The 18,746-nt window shown below is 39.0% G+C and overlaps 1 protein-coding gene across 5 annotated transcripts in view; it reads left to right on the forward strand.

The window, feature by feature from the left end:
- ADAM22 (ADAM metallopeptidase domain 22) overlaps positions 1 to 18,746 on the forward strand; it is a 128,538-nt gene that overhangs the window by 43,122 nt on the left and 66,670 nt on the right. For 4 of the 5 annotated variants that reach the window (XM_027639443.1, XM_027639446.1, XM_027639442.1 and 1 more), the window contains exon 1: positions 13,216 to 13,243. The gene's annotated coding sequence lies outside the window, so the exon portion shown is untranslated. Of the gene's footprint in view, positions 1 to 13,176; positions 13,244 to 18,746 lie in introns of those variants that run through there. The other variant, XM_027639445.1, reaches the window with a different exon arrangement.

The following is an 18,746-nucleotide window of genomic DNA, read 5'->3' on the forward strand; positions in this document are numbered from 1 at the left end:
TGTCAATGTGAGCTGTAGGTATAAACAGTAGTGCTGTTTATTAAAATTAATGTTTGCAAAACCACACGATGTTCCTTAAGAACTGATGAGCACTGTTGTAAGTGAGAGGCTCTTGAACTCTCCACTGAGGTGCTGGATTGTATTCCCATGGTGTTCCCCTGCCTGGTTTTCAGAGGCACCTAACTTAGGAGGCTAATCTCCGAGAATCTCTGTAGTTGGCAGGGAGAGTGTGGGCTCTGGCAAAGGGTGGTTGGGGTAGGAGTCTGGTGGGAGAGTGAGGTCTTGCCTTTGTGAGCAGCTGCTCTTTTCTCTCTGCTAGCTGTGGAGAGGGGTATCCCATAGGGACCAACCTTCCAGTGGAGTGTTCTGTTTCCCTGTGGCTCAGCAGAGTGAAGAAGGGGGAGGATGGTTTCCCTGTCTCTTTAAAAAAGTCCTTCTATATCTTTGCTCTGCTGCAGAGGTTCCTTTAGGATACCAGGTTAGCTCAGGATGAGGACAAGTAGGTAGCTGGAGGAGTTCTTTTGTTAGAACAGTGTAAGCACATCACTGAGATGCCAAATAAAGATGACAGGAGATTTGAAAGTAGGTTTCCTGTAGAAGTGCTTGGTCAAATTCAGATTCATCATTCACTGAATTAAAATTTTAATTAGAGGCAGCTCTACGTTCAGATGCAGATCATACCTGGAGCCATCTGCATGTGACTGTGTCCCTGGCTGATGGGATGACTCTACAGATACTGGGTGTGCTCCCAGCCACAGATCCCTTCAGCCAGCTGTGTTTCACATCTCAGTTCTGGTGGGCAAAAGGACAGGACTGCAGGAGGGACAGTGGCATTCAGAAATGACACTGTGGTCTTTATTCCCCATCCCTTTGCTGAGGAACAGTGGCACTTCTAATTGTCAGAAGTTATATTATGATGAAGTGCTCTGTGAAAGTAGTGACTGAGTCAAAGGCTCTGAGGGGGAAGATGTTATACTGTGTGCTCTTTAGGGCAGTTCTTTTGTTCTTTCAAGGCTTTCTACCACACTAGTATATAGCATTTAAAAGGGTCTGCAGCTGTTCTGCACCTTTAGATGTTATTTTTTTATGGACAAGCATCAGGCTGTGCAGTTGCTTCATGAAAATTAACTTCATCTAAACAGACTTACGTTTTCATCTTGGTTATATTCAGCTGTTTGGAAAGACATTAATTTGAAGCCCTTTGAAGGAAAACAAGGCATATACCAGAATGGCAGAATATATTCCTGCTCACTTCTGCCTCTGCTGGAATTGATTGCATACTTGCATCTCCTCCTGCAAGATGCACTTTGCAGCACGACTGTAGTGTTTTGCTGCACCGCGTTCAAAATGTAGCTGCTCAATGCCAGAGAGTTGCCACGTTTGCAAAGAATGCCATTCTTTGAGTCCTGCAGATCTGAGATGCCAGGTACTCATCCTGACCTACAGAAAATATCCTGGAAGAAAAAAGGAGAGCAGGTAAGTAACTTCTGAATGAAGAGGTTAGTTCTTTGAAACATAGTAACTGGAGCTGGCACACTCAAGTCTGAAGATCCCTTTTCATCCTGAAGAGAATACATCAGGATAAAAATAGATAATATTAATAGATAATAAATAAGATATTTCTTAGAAATCTATTCTCATTTTATAAATGAGTATATAATCTTTCTGTCTGCAGGCACATCATGGCTGAAAGATGAGAGGCTACAGGAAAAGACAAAATAGTCGTAAGGATTTGCATTATCACCAAAACAAAATTTTGAGTCTTTGCTGGCACCATAAACCTGCTTCAGAGAAGTTGTTGTGGCAAGTGTTCTGGAGATATAATGAGATGGTGATTAAGATTTAAGACTACGGGAAGAATTCAGTATTCTTGGATCTGCTTTAACCCTGCCAATTTTTCCATTGTGGGATATATATCTTCTGAAATTTAAACCATTGCTTAGGTGGCAGCAAGAAGAGTTGCAGGTGGCTTATTTTTGAGCAAGACTGAATAAAATATGTCAAATTCTGAAAGTCTTGTCACATTAGACACATTAGTAGGCATGCAGGATAAAACAATTTGATTTGTGTTTTAAGTCAAGAAAGAGAGCTTTCTGCTATTTTCTAATCATAACAATTTTGATGTAGAATTCTCCAAACAGATAATTTTGCAAACAGGGCAGGCAAGGTCCTGATTTAAGAGAGGATGACATGAAAGATGAGAATAAAGGGATAGAAAAAGGTGAAGTAGCAAGAGAAAACAAATAAGCAAGTTGGATGTATCATGCATAGCGTGTTGCTGACAGATGCCTACTAGAGATGTAAAATATACCCTATAAAAATTGGATATATAGCTTATAGAAGATCTCTCTGTGTGTATATATAGAATATATAAGTGTGTGTATAGAAAAAATGGATGGTAGCAGCAGAACATCAGTCAAATGAGAACTTCTACCAATGCTACCTGAGTCAACCAGCTGCAAACCTCAGAATTTTGTTTATGTTTAGGTGGATATGTGAATGCCATTAGTAATGCCAAGAATTTCATTGTGTTCTCTTTTTTACTGCTTAAGAAACACCAATAGTTATGTCACCCACCAGTGTAATTGGCCTTAATACAGAGTTTTGTTGTCTTGGAGGAGTGTGAAGATAGGGAGTTTTGCATACAGAGGAATGAAGCTAGTCATATAATCATATTCATCCTACCGGAAGGATGTGATACCTATGATAAGAAAAGAGGGAGATATTTGAACCTCCAGGAGTTTTGCTGTAGGATAGTCAGTATGAATTGAATCATAGTCCTATCCATGCAGCAGCAGATGGAAAACTATCATAGCTGCATTTTCAGATATGGTTCTCCAGTTACAGTTGTGGAGCAGTCTCTGCAATGGATGCAGCTAGCCAGGTGCTGCTGGTCACTGTTGCTCTGTACACCTGTTGTAGGTTACATGAGGTGAATATGAACCATATATTTAAAAACAATCCTGTGCTAATATGTGAAAAAATAATTTGAATTCTATAAGTGCAAATTCTATAAGAAGTCTCCGTTTCAGAAAATGACTTTGGATAGAAAGGTAATTTTAAAATATCAGATTACTGTATTCATTTTTCCCTAAGGGGCAGTGACAGTGATTAAACACACAAGAAATGAAACTGTGTCATACCAATGGTCCATCTGTCCTGGCACTGGCAGTGAAAGAGCACAGGGTTGGGCCACTTTCAGTGTCTATTCCAATCACCCCTCCACAACATCCGTGACTGTTTGATTAGAGATGCCAGAAGACACATCCCTATGTGTGCCTTTGAGTACCTGTTTATGAACCCATTGTTCATGGCTTCCAGTCATTTTCTGTGATACCTTCTGATGCTGTGTGCCTGTGCAGCCTCCTGTGGCAACATGTTGCAGAGATTCACAACTTGTGTGACCGTGCTTTCTTTGATCTGTTTTAAATTGGTCTTCTAATTTCTTCAAGTACTTCCCTATTTTACTAATGCGGAATTAGGTGAATAACAGCTTTGTATTAATTCTCTCTATGGTCTACATGATATTGTAAACCTCTATCATATTCCCACATCCTCACCCCATCCTCTCTTCTCCAAATTGAAGAGCCTTTTGAGTTTAGAGAGGATGATTTACTGGTAGGTAACACACAGGGAGGCAAAGGAACCTGCTGGGGTCATCAGTAATGCCAGAGCCATCTGGCAAGCCAGAAAATTTGAATTGGAACAGCATTAAGAAATGAATTTTTTTTTCTCTCTGAAGCTAGCTGTACTCTTGTAGTTATATATGCTAAATGAAGACTGATTATTGTAAGTTTGAGGGAACTGTGATAATTCATTGGACTTTGGTTAAGTGATTAGTGTTGTCTCAGAATCTGGCTCCTGAGAATTCAGTGTCTTCCCACTCTTCATTCATTTATAAGATGAGCCATGAATTTTATTTCACAAACCTTTGTGTCATTTGTTATGTGTGGATATTTTGAGATATTTTCTCAGTAGTGCAGACTGTTTCTTCAAGAGACTCCTTTCCTTGGCTCCCTTAACTGTGCCATTGGATTTATTTGCTTAGTTTCAGACTAAAATCGTGGCCCAACCCCAGATGAAGTGTGAGACCTTTGACTTCTGATTGACACAATGTTCTGTGCAGTTAAAAAGGACCTTCTTTATCAAAATAGAGATATTAAGGTGCTACAGCAGATAATTTCAGTTTCTTGCTCTTTAATTTGCCTCTCATTGTAGATATTTTTCATGACTCATTATTCCTTAACCTCTCTACCAATAACAGGCTTTTTCAATGTCTCTGAGTTTCAAGCCCATTTCTCTCTTCTTGAAATTTTAGCATATTGTCTTCATCAGAGTAGTTTCTAGCAACTAATTAGGTCCTAGATATAAGGTGTACTGTGTTTTGAATTGAATCTATTTTCAGGTATACCCTTTTCTGAAGTTCATATCTATTGAGAACAAAGATAAAAGTAGGGGTAACCATTTTTTCTGATCTTTTTTTTCTGACACATCCCAGGTACTTGAACAATTGATGCATTCATTAGATTAACAACAAAAACAAACTTCTCCATAATTTTTCAATCCATAGATACAAATACTCTGTTATTACATGAGATAACACAGATCAGAAGAAATTACTATTCTTGGAGATGACTACATAAAATGTTCTTAGGGCATGAGCAGCCTTTCAAATTTGAGGATAAAATGCAAAGTTCTAACAGCAGGTAACCATGAGCATAAGGGGGTGTTTGTTAAGTGCTTATAAAAGAAATGACAGCACAGCAGGGGAAAGCTTTGCTGTCACTAAGAATGCACATTTTAGGATGGATGTGTTCAGTGTTAGTGCATAACTGTATATCTCTTGACTTCCTTTGGTAGTCTTCCTTGACATCATGCAGAAGTGGGAAGCAGTGCATGGAAATGTTGGTTGGCAAGAAGGGAGGGTGGTGGGCTGGGGAATAAAGGGAGAGGAAGGTAGGTACAACAATGGAGAGTTTGGAAGGAGGTGATGAAGCTGAAGCAGAGCATAATTTGTATTCCTATTTTATGCAGCTTAAGATTTTTTATTTTATTTCTGTAATTATATGCTGTTTGTTACCTGTAATCTGGGAGTGAGGCAAGACTGTGCTGGCAATGAGGCAGTTTTGTCAACAGTCCCAGTTTACCTGTTACTGGGTTGGAAGGTGCATATGTGCAAAGCAAGTGGTGGTGCCTGATCACTCTGACAGGGATTTCCTTCATGGTTCCGGACAAACATCCCCCAAAGTGAAGCCTTCACCATTTGCTCTAGTGACAGTTTCTTGTTCTTCAGGCACTCCATGAGGAGGATTCTTGGGATCAGCTCTGAAGAGCTCCAGGAGCTCCTGAGTTGTCCAAACTGCAACACAGGGCAGGACACATCTGAAATGTGTTAAAATGAAAAAGGCACTGTATTTCTAAACTATGTGACTCTGTGAAGTTTTAAACTGGGTACCCAAAACAAATAGATAGTTTGATGGGGAACTGCTAATATGAGCTCTTTTGGGGACAGTATGTAGTCAGTATTTGTGTTTTGTGTTTGTGTTTTGCAGGTACTTTGAGAGAGCATCATGGAAATGTGCATAAGAGCAGAAATAATTTGTATATTTGCTTCAGGGCAAGAAGTATGTATACAGTAACTAAAATTTGAGGGCAAATCATGAAGGAAGCTACCCAATAAAAAATATAGTAAAGTCTGTTCACTAAATGATACAGGTGTCCTGTGCAAAATATGTGCTTGTGTTTAAGAGCACAAAGTAATATTAGGGCCATATATAACATTTAAGAATTTAATTTTTCTGTTTTTCTCTTTTAATATAGTGTTTGTGGACAATACACAGAGAGTTGGGTTGAAATGTGGTTGAATCACAAGTGAGTTTACTTGGGGAGTGTATGAAGAAGCATATTAAAAACTAGGGTTAGACCACAGTAGTGCATTTGTGCAGGAAAATATGTAGCCTGTGTTTCTTGTGTGCATTTCTCTTCCCTTTTTTATTAATTTATGATCTTCTCAAATACTAAAATTAACTATGATTATCCTGTCTTTAAAGGAACAAGTGTATGAACAGAATAACTTTGAGGAAACTGCTTTGTAGTAACAGTATAAACATGGTATGAAAATATCTCCTCATTTTAATAGGACTCCTTTTGAAATTTCTATAAGAAAAAAAGTAATTGCTCAAAGAAACATAGGTGTAAATTATCCATCAGCAAAAACAGAGTGAGGTTTTATTGACACTTGCATTGCCATCAGTACTGTATGGAAAACTGGGTAAGGAGGAGAGTGAACTTTACCCAGACTGCTTTCAACTCTGCCTGTGAAAGCAGAAGTTTAGAGCAGGAAAAATCCCACTTCACCTTTCTGCCTGATAAGAATCTTGCAAACAGCTGCTGTCTGCTCTTTCTCCTTGTTAAAGTCTCTAGTTTAGCACTATGGCATCTTGAGTAGCAGTGTCTTCCCATGGATATTGGGAAAAATCTGTGACTCTGTGTGTGCAGCTTCCTTGTTAGGGCAGTAGATTTAATCTCCCAGCTGTCTGAAACAGAAGACTGTAATCACTTTCCCTACATCACTAGCAGCATGACTTAACTGCTGTATTGAATTTATGCCCTTTGCAGTGCTTGCGCCACAAAATGTTTTTAAATGCCTTATTTAAAAAAAAAAAACAGTTTTCATTATATATCATATCAGATGCTACTTACCAATTCCACTGTTTTTATTAGGAAATATTGATACAAGAAATATAATCAAATTATTGTTTATATTTAAGTTGCAATAAACAAATAGAACCCAAAATTATTATTTCAGAGATGCTTTAGCTATGTTTTGCTCTTTGTTGGGGTAGGGAGCTATATTTCCTTAAAATATAGTGAAAAGAAACTTGTGGTGATATGAGTAAATATGAGTAAATGAGTTAGTGTGTAAGTATGTCTCTTCCTAGCTGCAGAAATTAAATATAAACTTCTAGTTTTTTTTCACCCTGGAAAATACAAGGCGTTTCTGTTCATCATGATAAGATGGTCGTTTAGACAGAGGAGTTCGAACTGAATTGCAAAGATTGTAAAGGATGGGCCAAAAAGTCAATGGTGTAGTAACTGTTGATGGGAAGTGTCACCACAGAACGCCCGCTGGATGTACTTCAGGTGCTGTTCATGTGCACGAGGCATGTCCAGCATCAGGATATGGTCACACCAGCCAGCCTGAGCCTTGAAACTGCCGCTGTTGCTTTACAGGTTTTGCTTGCAGCTTCTGTTTTGTACTCTCTCCTACTTTATGCTAGTAATAGGAACCATATGTAATAGAAATTTGGAGAAACTAAGAAAGAATGTCTTCAACCTGCTTAAACCTGTTCTCATCAAGAAATGAAGCCAGTCTAGTAAATGAAACACATACTGTTTGTAAGCCAGAGCTGTGAGACTCCTTCTCTGATGCCAGAGGTGGAGGCCCTGTGCAGGGCTGCAGAGTTGCTCTGCGGTTTCCTGTCTGCAGTAGGGTGCAGGGCAGTTACTATTGTGTCCTACAGGCAAATTAGCTATTAAGGGATGAAGGGACTAAGTGCATTTTCAAGTCAGATGGCATTAGGGATCTGAGACAGAAGTACTGGAGAGGAAACAAATGAGCAAACGTTAGTATTTGGAAGAAACATCAGCAGAGATTCAAGTTGTGCATCATTGTTTATTACTGAAATGTGAAATTAAGCTCCAGGAAAGGACAGAGATTGGGTACGACTCAGCATTTGTGTATAATCCCTTGAGGATTTAACCCCTTCTTAAATTCCTAATTTCTTTTTGAAGAAGGTCTTAAATAGTTGATAGGAGCAGAAATATTAAGAGATTACTTTCTCCTTTCTCCCCTTCATATTAGCAGCAATAAAAACAGAAAAGCACAGTAAGAATATTTTTAAAAGGGGTCAAATGTCAATTTGTGCAGACAAAAACTGGCTCTGTTTTTCTCAGTTGTTTTTTAATTCCTCTGAGTAGGCACTGTAAAAACTGTTGCTGTGTCTGTGAGAAGCTATCTAATTCTGATTGATTAGTCCATTTGGCTAATTTAACAGATACAGTCATTAATTAAATTAACCATCCACATAAAAAGAAATTCAGCAATTCTTTTGATGGGAAGGTGGAGATGAAAGTTTTAGAGCTGTGGCTATTAAAGCACATTGGTTCACGGAGTATGGAGATAGATAATCCCTCCTAAAGGCAAAGAAAGATCATATGTGAGCAGAGAGAAGGTTTCCGGGTAGGCATGAGGATAAAGGAGAATTAAAATGTCCTAGGTAGTCAGATAGAGAAATCTGCCAGCTAAGGGGCTTTTTAAAATTTATCTTGCTGTTGTTAGCTCATGGCTGATACTGAAAATGTTTTAGGACCACAGTGTAATGTAAGGTAATACAAATTGAATTATACTCTTACTGACTGGCAGATACAAACATCTGTTCTGTTCCCTCTCATCTAGTCTTCCACTTTCTTGGTCCTTGATTCATGATAATCAAACTACCTTCTCTTTCCTGCTGTACAAGATGTGCTGTTCTAAAAATTACCTCCCATAGCCACTCCTTCCATATCTATTAGTCCTGTTAATACTTGGTATAGGATGTACACCATCGGGGGAAAATATTTCATTTTATGGGAAGTTTCATCATTCAAATAGTGCCCATTCCTTTTACTGCAACCCTTTCAAGCAGGAGGCTTCCTTCTCACAGCTTGCTCTGCAACATGGGTTAGCATTAGTTGTGCAGTTGATACGACATCAATCTCTTATCAGTGTCTCTATCATTTCCCTGAAACTGTTTTCTCTTGAATGTCTCCATCTGTCTGCTGATAATTTCCTGCTGGCTTTCCACCCATTCAGACCTTTCTGCTGACTTCAACTAAAACCCTGTCTTCCTTTTCAGTAATGCATCTTACCTCAGATCTCTCATTTGATGTCCTTGTCTGGCACCATATTTAATCTGAAATCACTATATTAATCTGAAATTTCAGGTGTACATAATGGAGAGTTGTGGAGACAGAAATCAGGGTGAACAAACAGGAGAAATGATAAAGAATTCTTACGGGTGTTCAAGGGGACACAGCAATGATATCAGATATCATGAAACCAGTAATTTCTCTCATTTATAACACTGATGTTGACAAAGGTGCATTTTAGTACTGTGATTGTGAACTCCTTCTATTTCTATCTTTCTTGACTTTGTAATTCTTCCTGTGGCCTCTAAAGAGGTCCCTACCATTTCTGCTTCTTTTCTTCTGTAGCTCTTAGTCTTTTCAGTCTCTTAAATCTAGAAAGTTAATATTTGTTCAGAAGCTGGTGAGAGGAGTTTTCCTTCTATATTTAAAAGTGAACATTTCTATTAAATTTCAAGGGATAATTTCCAGTTTTTTATCCATTTCATATTCAAATGCAAACCTCTTCCTTTTTCAAAAATCTTAAGTGGCTGCTTTCTTTTCTTCTTTTGAGTAGAAGTGCTTTGTAATCTCCTATTTTTTCTTTCCGTTTCTTTAAACACTTGACCTGTTCTGTCCTCTTTTCTCTTGCCAGTACATTTTTTTAACCTCTTTTTCTTCCTGGAGCAGCCTCTTTCTGCTGGGGAACCCATCTATTTCCAAAGCCGATCTGTTTTCCTGGATTCCCACTCCCAGCTTCATTTTGGTAAACCTCATATGCAAATGCTGCAGTTAATTCAAGGCACAATTCAAGTGCATATATATGCATCATCTTGGATAAGGGTAATTTCCTTAGTTGGGGCCCTGTTCTGTAAAAAAAATTCCCCGCAGCCTCTACCTCTTGTGTACTGTTGTGACTGTTTGGGAGCATTGGAAGAGCAGAGAGGAACTTGCTCATTTTTTGTTCTGGCCCTTATGCTATTATTGGGTCTGTATTGAATGGACTCATGGGTTGTCTCATATGGACTTAAGATAATGCTCAAAGAAATGATGCTGCTGAAAACAAAACTGCATTACTAAATTTGTGTACATTTAAAAAATAACAGACCTCTGAAAACAGAATTGCCATTACTAGCGTAACATTTTTTTTCCTTGTAAAAACAACAGATCACATATGCTTTTTTACCGTGAAATGTTGTGGGTTTTTTTTGTTTTAAGTCTTAACATATGCAGGTTTTTGCCATACCTTTTCAAAGATTTTATGTCAATGGCTCAGCAAATGTTTCTGAAAATCTCATTCTACAATATTGTCTTTCATAATGTTGATGTTTTGTTCTCTGTACTGGTGTTTCTTAGATTTTTTTTTCACAGTCTGTTCTTTTTTCACAGATTTTATTTATAATTGATACAAAAACTACTACTTAAACTGACAAAGATTGCTTTTAGGATAGATTGGCAGGCAAGCTAAATTGTCCCTATTTTATCTCTACCATAGGAAAGTGTTTATTTATTTATATTGAAATGCATATTATTTTAATGCTGATTGCTCTGTCTTGCCTTAAATAATTGTAATAATGTTTCACAAGTATCTTAATCTAGCTTTTTGTTTGTTTTAAAGCAATGACTTCTATTAAAATTATGCACTTATGTGCCTCACTGGTACTGAAGACAAAACATGACTCCACCTATGAGGTGATCTTGTGAGAGAAGCATATCTTTTGGCCTTAGTTTTTAAGATCGTTTATAATTGTTAGGTTGTAGATTAGTTTGTAATAGCACTGATTGCGTTATTGGATCTGCAAGAGTGTTGTGTTTTCTTATGATATTTTCAGTGCAGTGAGTCATAATAATAAAGCATAACATGGCTTCATTTGTGGTTTTTATACTGATAAAATATTCTCGGACATATCCTGCCGTGTTACTTAGGATAGGCTTTAAAAGTATCTTTAATTCAGACCCATTGTCTGTTTGTAAACTCTTAATTTGGTCCCCAGGAGCTGTGCCAGGGCTGACACGAAGAATATTTTGATGAGTGTTAGTTCTGACACCAAGAGTGTTTTGATGAGTGCTTGTACTTACACAAGGTAGGTTCAGTGCTTGCTCCTGAGGGGGCACTGAGACCTTCTGCTTTCAGCAGCAAACAGCTGTGAATTCACAGTGACTGAGGGAACCCCACCTGCATGGACAGTTGTCCCATGGATGCTACCATTCAGAAATTTGTTAGCATCCCTCTTTTTGTTGCTGCTGTCGCTTACACTTAGACACAAAGTGGTTTTGTTTTTTGGTTTGGTTTGGGTTTTTTTTCCCTTTAACATCAGTTTCCATTGACAGTCCTTGTACATTTGAGGTTCTGCCAGCATCTTCTATAGCCTAATTATCTGCCTTTATATTTTGGTGTATAGACTCTGGTGCATTCACATTCCCTCACAACTCAATTTTTTGCTAGTCTTCAGGAGCCTCTCTGTGCTGCCAGGTAATGGAACTTTGTAAACAAAGCTGTCCAGTACCTGTCTGCAGTATTTGGAAAGAGTTTTCCTTTGGGCAGTGGTATTAATCTTACCTCAGTTTGACTGGAAATACATCTTCTTTAATGTATTCTGGGATGACAGTTGTGTTTTTCAGGAAGACACCCTATTGATCTGGCAAATCATTTTGCCAGAAACAAGTGCGGTCATGTCTCTCTTCCTTATAAACCAGGCCTTCCAAAACAACATGATAGAAATTCCCTCCATCCCTTAAGTGCATAAATTTGCTGTTTGTATAATTGAATTTGACCTTATTTCTAATATCTAGTGCTGAAGATCATCCAGGTCTTTCCTATGGGAGTTTTTTTGATCTTCTTCTTCTTCTTTATTCCTCATGCTTTCCAATTTAACATTATCAGCATATTTCATTGGAACCCTCCTGGGATTTGTGCCTGGGTTATTAATGCAAATACCAAGCTGGCAAGTTTTAGGGCTGATATGGGAGGACCAATGCTGCCAACCTTGTCCTGCTTGCAGCTCACTCATGGCTGTCATCAATGTCTCTGTGAGCAACAAAGTCCATGGTCCTGCTCCCTGTTTGGCCAGAGCGAAGCTCTGGAAAGGTGATGAGCCGCTGCTCTAGGTGCCACTCTGCTGTTCCTGCCCTCCCTGAGCCGGTCAGTTCACTTCTAGCCTGGTGTTTTGCTGGTTTAAAGGAGAAATATTCAATTGTGCTTCTTCTGCTGAGGGGCTCTCTGCTAATTGCCTTTTGGCCCAGCAGTCAACCTGCCTCTTAGGTTTTCTGTACCAATTCTTCATCTTTTTCAGTTTAATCACCACTGAGGTGGGACAATATCAAGTCTTTATACTTATTTAATCTCAGTAATATTTTGCAGACTTTGAAAATGCTTAGTGAAATTTATGATGCAGATCATTTGGTCCCTTCTAACCTTCCTGATTCTGTGATTCTATAATTTACTTGCCTAGAAAATAATTATGAGGGAGAGGATTTGACTGGTTTTGCACTGAAGTGTCTTAGTAAATACAGCCTGCATTTAATTTATATATGTTTGCCCCAGGTCTGATTGTTTTTTCTCTTCAGTGTTTGTTCCAAATCCTTGCATACTTGAAGGCTGCAATTGCTGTTGCCCAGAGCCTTTTCCTCTAGCATTGCTAAAGCTGCAGGGCTCCCAGGGAGAGCGGTGGTGGTGATTCCTCGGGACAGGCCCTGCCCCAGGGGCCCCACCACAACCTTCATACCTGCGCCGTGAGCCTGCCTGGGCTGCAGCTCCCATGGCCGATGGCTTTACTGACCTGTTAAGTATGGACCTGAACTCACTGTATTGGTGTTACAAGGTCATTTTATTACTGTGCCATTGTGTCCTTAGGAGCCTGCCAGTGCAGATACCACTTTCCCTCATATTGAGTTGGAGTCACTCCTGCTGGTTTTTCATCCTTCTGCTTTTTTCTTTTTTTTAAAGTCCACCTAACTTCTGTACTGTTCAGCTTTAGCAGCAAATAGGAAAACCTCTTGAATTAAAATCAGTATCAGTGGCTGGTTTTGAAGCTTCCATGAAGAAGCTTCCATGAAGAAACTCCCCCTCAGTTTTCCTTGTCCCACCTTCTGGTATTAAAAATCAATGTATCCCATGCACTGTGTAACTCCATAGGAGATGGTTGTTTCAGTGATTTTTATGAACATTTTAGGAAAAGTATCCTGCAGGTTTTGCCCTTTTCAAATGTAAATGTTTAATCAGTGCTTGCTGAGAGGGAGTGCAAGAACACATGCGCAAGGTTTATGGTTCCTTTTTTCTTTTTCTTGCAGTGACCTGCTGTCTTCTGAGTATCTTGAGAGGCATATCGAGCAAGGTGGGAAGACAGTGGAAGTTAAAGTAAGAATTTCCTTTTTATACATTGTATTTTTAATTTGCTTGGCTTTTGATGTTAATGCAAACTCACCTGTTTTTGTGAAAGAAGAGAGATCTGATTTTTCAAGGGAAAATCTACTTTTCTACTTTTCTGAGGCAAGCATGTTTCATGTTTTCTAACTTCTGGCTTTTAAACAGGGCAAATAAACTTCTTTGGCAAATTTAGTATATTAATGTTCATATCAAAATGGTATCCATGAAAAATGTATATATGATAGTTCATTTTAGTAATAAATATACTTTACTTTTGATGCCTGTTGAAGAAAATCCTTTTGTTTTGATATCTAGCTTTCCACGTTGTACTAATGCCCAAGTTTGTTGGTTATGAACTTCTTTATGAATTTGAAAATAGCAAGATTTATGGTATAATATTTCCAAATATCTAGTCATGGGTTTCTTTCTCTGTATGTTTGTTGGCATGATGACTACAAGATCCTATTTGTTGCAATGTAAAATGTCCAACAACTTTTGCAGAAGTGTTTTGTTATATGCATGTAACATGGGAGATTTTTCTTGAGGACCTTCTGTTTGTTAGGACTTATTTTGTAGATGTCAGCTGTAAAATTGCTGTAGATTACATAAAATGTGCACAAATGTATTATATGCTGTGCATAATGGAAACTCTTTAAATTTGACTATGAGGTAAATATCAGATAAACTTTTGCTCAAAGTTTGTTTTAAAAATGTAAAATTTTTAAATTTTTTTTTAAATCCCCCAGAGTGCATTACTAGATCTGAGATCACCTAAATACACTGAAACAAATGTATTAACCTCTGCAGTGTGAAAATGGAAATGGAAGTGGGCAAAGTAGTCCTTTAGCCAATGAATAGCTAAAGATATCCTCTTGGTTTATCCCCTTCAGTCACTTGCAGATGTGAAGTCTGCTCTTTTACTGTTATCAGAGATGATAGTCTGCATAAATTATCAGACTGAGGCAAACACATTCGTGTTCCATTAAATTGTAAAGACTAATTTCTCAGTCAGCTGTACTCTGCAGTCAAGAAGTCTTGACTGAGATTCAGAATATGAGTCAAAGCAGAAATAAAGATAATAGCTGATATTAATAAGAACAAAACAATCCATTTGTCTGCATCAAGGTGTATGTTCAAGTTATCTAAGTTAATGTATCCAATGTATCTATTTCTGATGAGCAAACCTTAATCAAACAAGGAAATGTTTGAAATCAGTAGCTCTTTGCATCCAAGTACTGTTTAATTACATAGGGAAGAGATAGGAGGATCAGGCCTTTTGGAGGAAGGGTCATAAAATGATCTGAGCCAAACAGCTCCCAGTCTCCAGGGTCCCAGAGATTATTTCCTCTTCAGTTATCTGCCATGCAGGGTCATGGTATACCTTCAGGGATGGCTGTCACTACCTTGCTTAGCACTCTCAAATCTGCTTTAAGTAGAGAACCAGCATTGCTGCATGGAGCTTGATACTTGACGTTAGCTGAATTGGGAGTGAAAGGGGCATGAGACTGTACTATAAAGGAGAGAGGTTGTTGCTTGAGTGGTGTGTTTCCCTCTCCATGCTGCCTCATACCTTGCATACCCATGGGCAGGGGTGCAGGGGTAGATGGCCCATACAGGGAGGCTTTTCTGCCCCCTCGTCTTCCACTGATCCAGGAGTTCTGCAGGCAGCAGTCCAATGGAAGCATGCTAGGAAGGGGGATGTAAATTTTTTGCTTGTTTTGTTGCACCCAAGTGTGTGGGATCGGAGGAGAGGGAAGCAGCTGCTGTGACAATATGTCAAAAGAGCCTGTTGGCCCCAACCATGGGAACGTTTTCAGAAAAGTTCAGATACTGATTTTTAGAAAAATGCAGGCTACCAAGTACATTTTGATACCAGACACAAAGTGAAGCTGATTTCAGTACCCAATAGCTGTTTAAAAATAAATCTGATACTTTCTGACCAGTATTTTTTAGAGCCACCTGTAAGTGCATTAGAGAGCTTTGTTTGTCTGTCAAACAGTTTCTGAAAAGCCTAGCAGTATCTATTTTGCATTTGAGAAACTGAGCTCTGGTTTTACATCAAATGTTTTGAAAATCGTGCTGCAAATAAAAGACATTTTCATTATAGTGACTTAGTATCTTCCATTTCTGTGGAAATTGTTTACCATAACTGGTTACATAATTATTATACTAAATTTTGGGGATTGTGCAGATTGCTTAGATATTTATTTAAAAACAGCTAGTAAAAGGGTTCAACTTATAAATAAATTGCAAAATATGCACTCTGCTATGCAGCATATTCTTAAGCAGAGGCAGAAGAGGTATTTCAAAAAGGAGCCAGGTTTATATCAGTTGCTTCAACATGCTGCTCTTCATCCACCTCTGTGCAATTTGTCTTGGGCCGTAGGCAGAGACAGAGGCGGCCTGGCAACATCTCCTCTTGCTGCTTTGGTGGGAGAAACGGTGACAGAAAGAAAATGTCCATCTGCCATCCACTGCCAGCTGCAGGCTTTGAGCAAGCCTGTTTATACAGCAAAATGGCCTCCTCTGTTCTTGACCTTCTCACTGGCTAAGGAAAGGTGTATTTTAAAATACATACATATTTCCACTTGCATTTCTCTGTGCAGGAAGACCGCACAAACACATGGATCGTCAGTGCTGCTCTTGTGCCATCAGCAGTATGGAAGATGTCAGGAGCTTTGAATCGTTGTATGAAGGCAGCTGTACATACACTCAGCAGTTTGGGAATGTTACAGACATGAATGTGTCTGGGGAGTGAATGCCTGCCTTGGCTCATATGTGATGTGGAGTTGTTAACTACTTCTGCCACTCCTCCCCCTCTCCTTGCCTCCCAGTAAAACTTCCTGTGCTGTAAAATACAGATGGATCTTCTGCCATTACTGAGGATGCTTCAGAGAGAAGAGGGGGGCAGGGAAAGGGAGAAACATTCAGATCATGAAAAAATGCTGCTTTGAAGTAGCAAGGAGATTTTCATAGGGAGAAGAGTCCACAATTTAACATACCTTTTTATCACAAGAGAAAGTTGCACTGCATTTGATTTCTGCATAATTCATTAATACATTAGACCATTGTGAAGGTAGAACATGTTACACATATTTTTGCAGGGTGCCAGCATTTAGTTGCTGCAGAGGAGAAGCTTCTGTGTGAGGTGCCCTTGTTAATTTGGCACAGTTAGGCAGCACCTATGACATTCTTATTAAACCAGCAGCAATGTGCCATTCCTAAGGAAAAAAAAAAAGAGAGGTAGATGTTTGAATTATTTTGGTGTTTCCCCCCACATCCTCCTCTACTGTACATTATGTGTCTAACTGCTAGAAAAGCGGTAGTGTTGGCCTAAATTTCCTCTAGTAGCAAAGAGAATAATCAATTAATAAGAAAGAGAAAAACCCTTCTTGGCATTGTCTTTTCCTGATTGTGTCATTCCAGATCATCCTATGCTCACAGCACATCAATACTCAACCTATGTATACCTAATGTTGTTGCAGTATATCTCTGTGTCCTTTTATCTCTCTCTCCCTCTTTTTTTTTTTTTTTTTGGTTATCATTCTGTCACTGATGCTGTCGGTGAGATGAAAGGCAAAAAACAGCTATAGTGCTGAGTAATTCACATTGCTGGATTTTTCTCCCTCAGAAGGAACAACTGATATCTATTCAGTGATACTTTCTCATATAAAATGTTTCAGTTTTCCTCTTCAGGGTGTGTAGAAATAGATGTTTCTTCTTGTATTCCCCCAAAACACTGGACAATTCTATTAATTCTTAGAAAATAGATTTCTGAAAAAAAATAAGCAATGAAAATAATTCAGATCCCCAGTCAGAGAACTTGCACAGGTAGAGAGTTGTGGTAGATAAATACCAGAAATTTTTGATGGCATGTTTAAACATAACTAGATGGAACTATATTTCATAGGCAATCCTTAAAGTCTAAAATTCTTTAGTGTGGTGGTGTAAACACAGTGTATGTGTTATGGGCACAAAATTACAGCAAGAGTGCTTACAGTATAAAAGAACACTGCTTTTTGCTTCTATCTCACAGCATGTTCATACTCAGGATAGCACTGAACAACATAAATGGAGACATAGTAAATGCTAGGTACTGTTTTTCTCTATTGTAGTGTTGACAGAGAAGCCTTGGCCAGACTTGTCTTGCGGCTTAAGACTACCTCATGGCTTTGTATCCCAGGCTGTGCTGAGCTGTGTTGCTGGTCCCTGAGGTGCTCAACCCGTGAGTGTGGGCAGGACAGTGCCCAGTGTCCTTTCTTCAAAGTGCCCACGGCTATCCTGTTGAGCTAAGGTGCCACAGTGTGGCCTTGTGCTTTAGAAGGGATGCCATCGTTGTAGTTTGGGCAGTGGGGGTTTTGAGGCAAATGTATTCTAATGCTTCACAGAAAAGCAGAACAGTCAGTATGCAAAAATAGTAATTTTGTTATGTGCATTATGTGGCTAGAAGTGTGTGTAAGATGCCTGTGACTGTAGCATACAGCTATTTTGATGCCTCTGCACAAGAGGGGAAAATTACTGTTCTTCATTACCTTAAATCTTCTGTGTGCCATGATGTGTATTTGAAGGGCTCTTTATGTGCCCTTTTTTAGGAAAATAATATAGAAGTGAGAAAAATATTGAAATCTTGAAAGAGTAGAGGAGTTTGAGTACTCTTGACATGGTGAATATTACTTTTTCAGCTAAACTTTCTCTTTCAGATCTGAGCTGCTCAAAGAGTTGTTTAGGTACAGTCCCTTGACTGAGAGCAGTGTGTGTATGTCACACCTTAGTGCCTGTGTTTGATGAGACCTTATCCAAAGTAGCATTCCAACATTTCATTGTATCTCCACAGGTACAAACTGATCATAAGTCTACAATAATTTGTGGTGCAGCCAGAATAAACACTGAACCTGTGAGCAGGTAGTTTTAATTATTGACTGCTATGTTTCCAGTCTTATAGCAAGGTGCTTGCACCAGCATTTTCCAATTAGGGCATCCACTGTTTGAGCTCCATAAAAGAATCTCTTCACTTTTTCTTCCACTTTTGGTAACTCACCATTTTGTAACCAAAGAGGAAGGTGTTTCAGTTGCCAGAAAAACCTGTATGCTAAACATGCTTTCCTGTATGGGATTACATTTTCTCCTGAAGAAAGAGGGAGAGCTGGGCTGGCAGGAGGGGATGGGAGGGGAGCACAGGAAGACTCTGCCCTGGGAGACTGGAGCCTGGGGCTGGTAGGGAGCTGTGCGTGCATGTACTTGGAACTTGCACAACCTGGTGATGAGCCCCTGAGGGAAAAAATAACCTGAAAAGGAACAAATCATAAATAATGCAGGAATTATATATTCCTATTTCTGGCAGAGCTTTTTTGTCTGTGTCCAGAGACTAGAGAAGCTGTTAGTATCAGAAAAATTACTCTCTAGCTTGTTTGAAAGAAGATTTTGAATACAGGTTCCCATAATGTCACCAGATCTCTCCTTTACTCCCTCAACAGAGCTCTGTTTGCCTCATGGC

Source organism: Corapipo altera, unplaced genomic scaffold, assembly GCF_003945725.1.
Source record: "Corapipo altera isolate COAL_440 unplaced genomic scaffold, ASM394572v1 44, whole genome shotgun sequence".
Lineage (NCBI taxonomy): Eukaryota > Metazoa > Chordata > Aves > Passeriformes > Pipridae > Corapipo > Corapipo altera.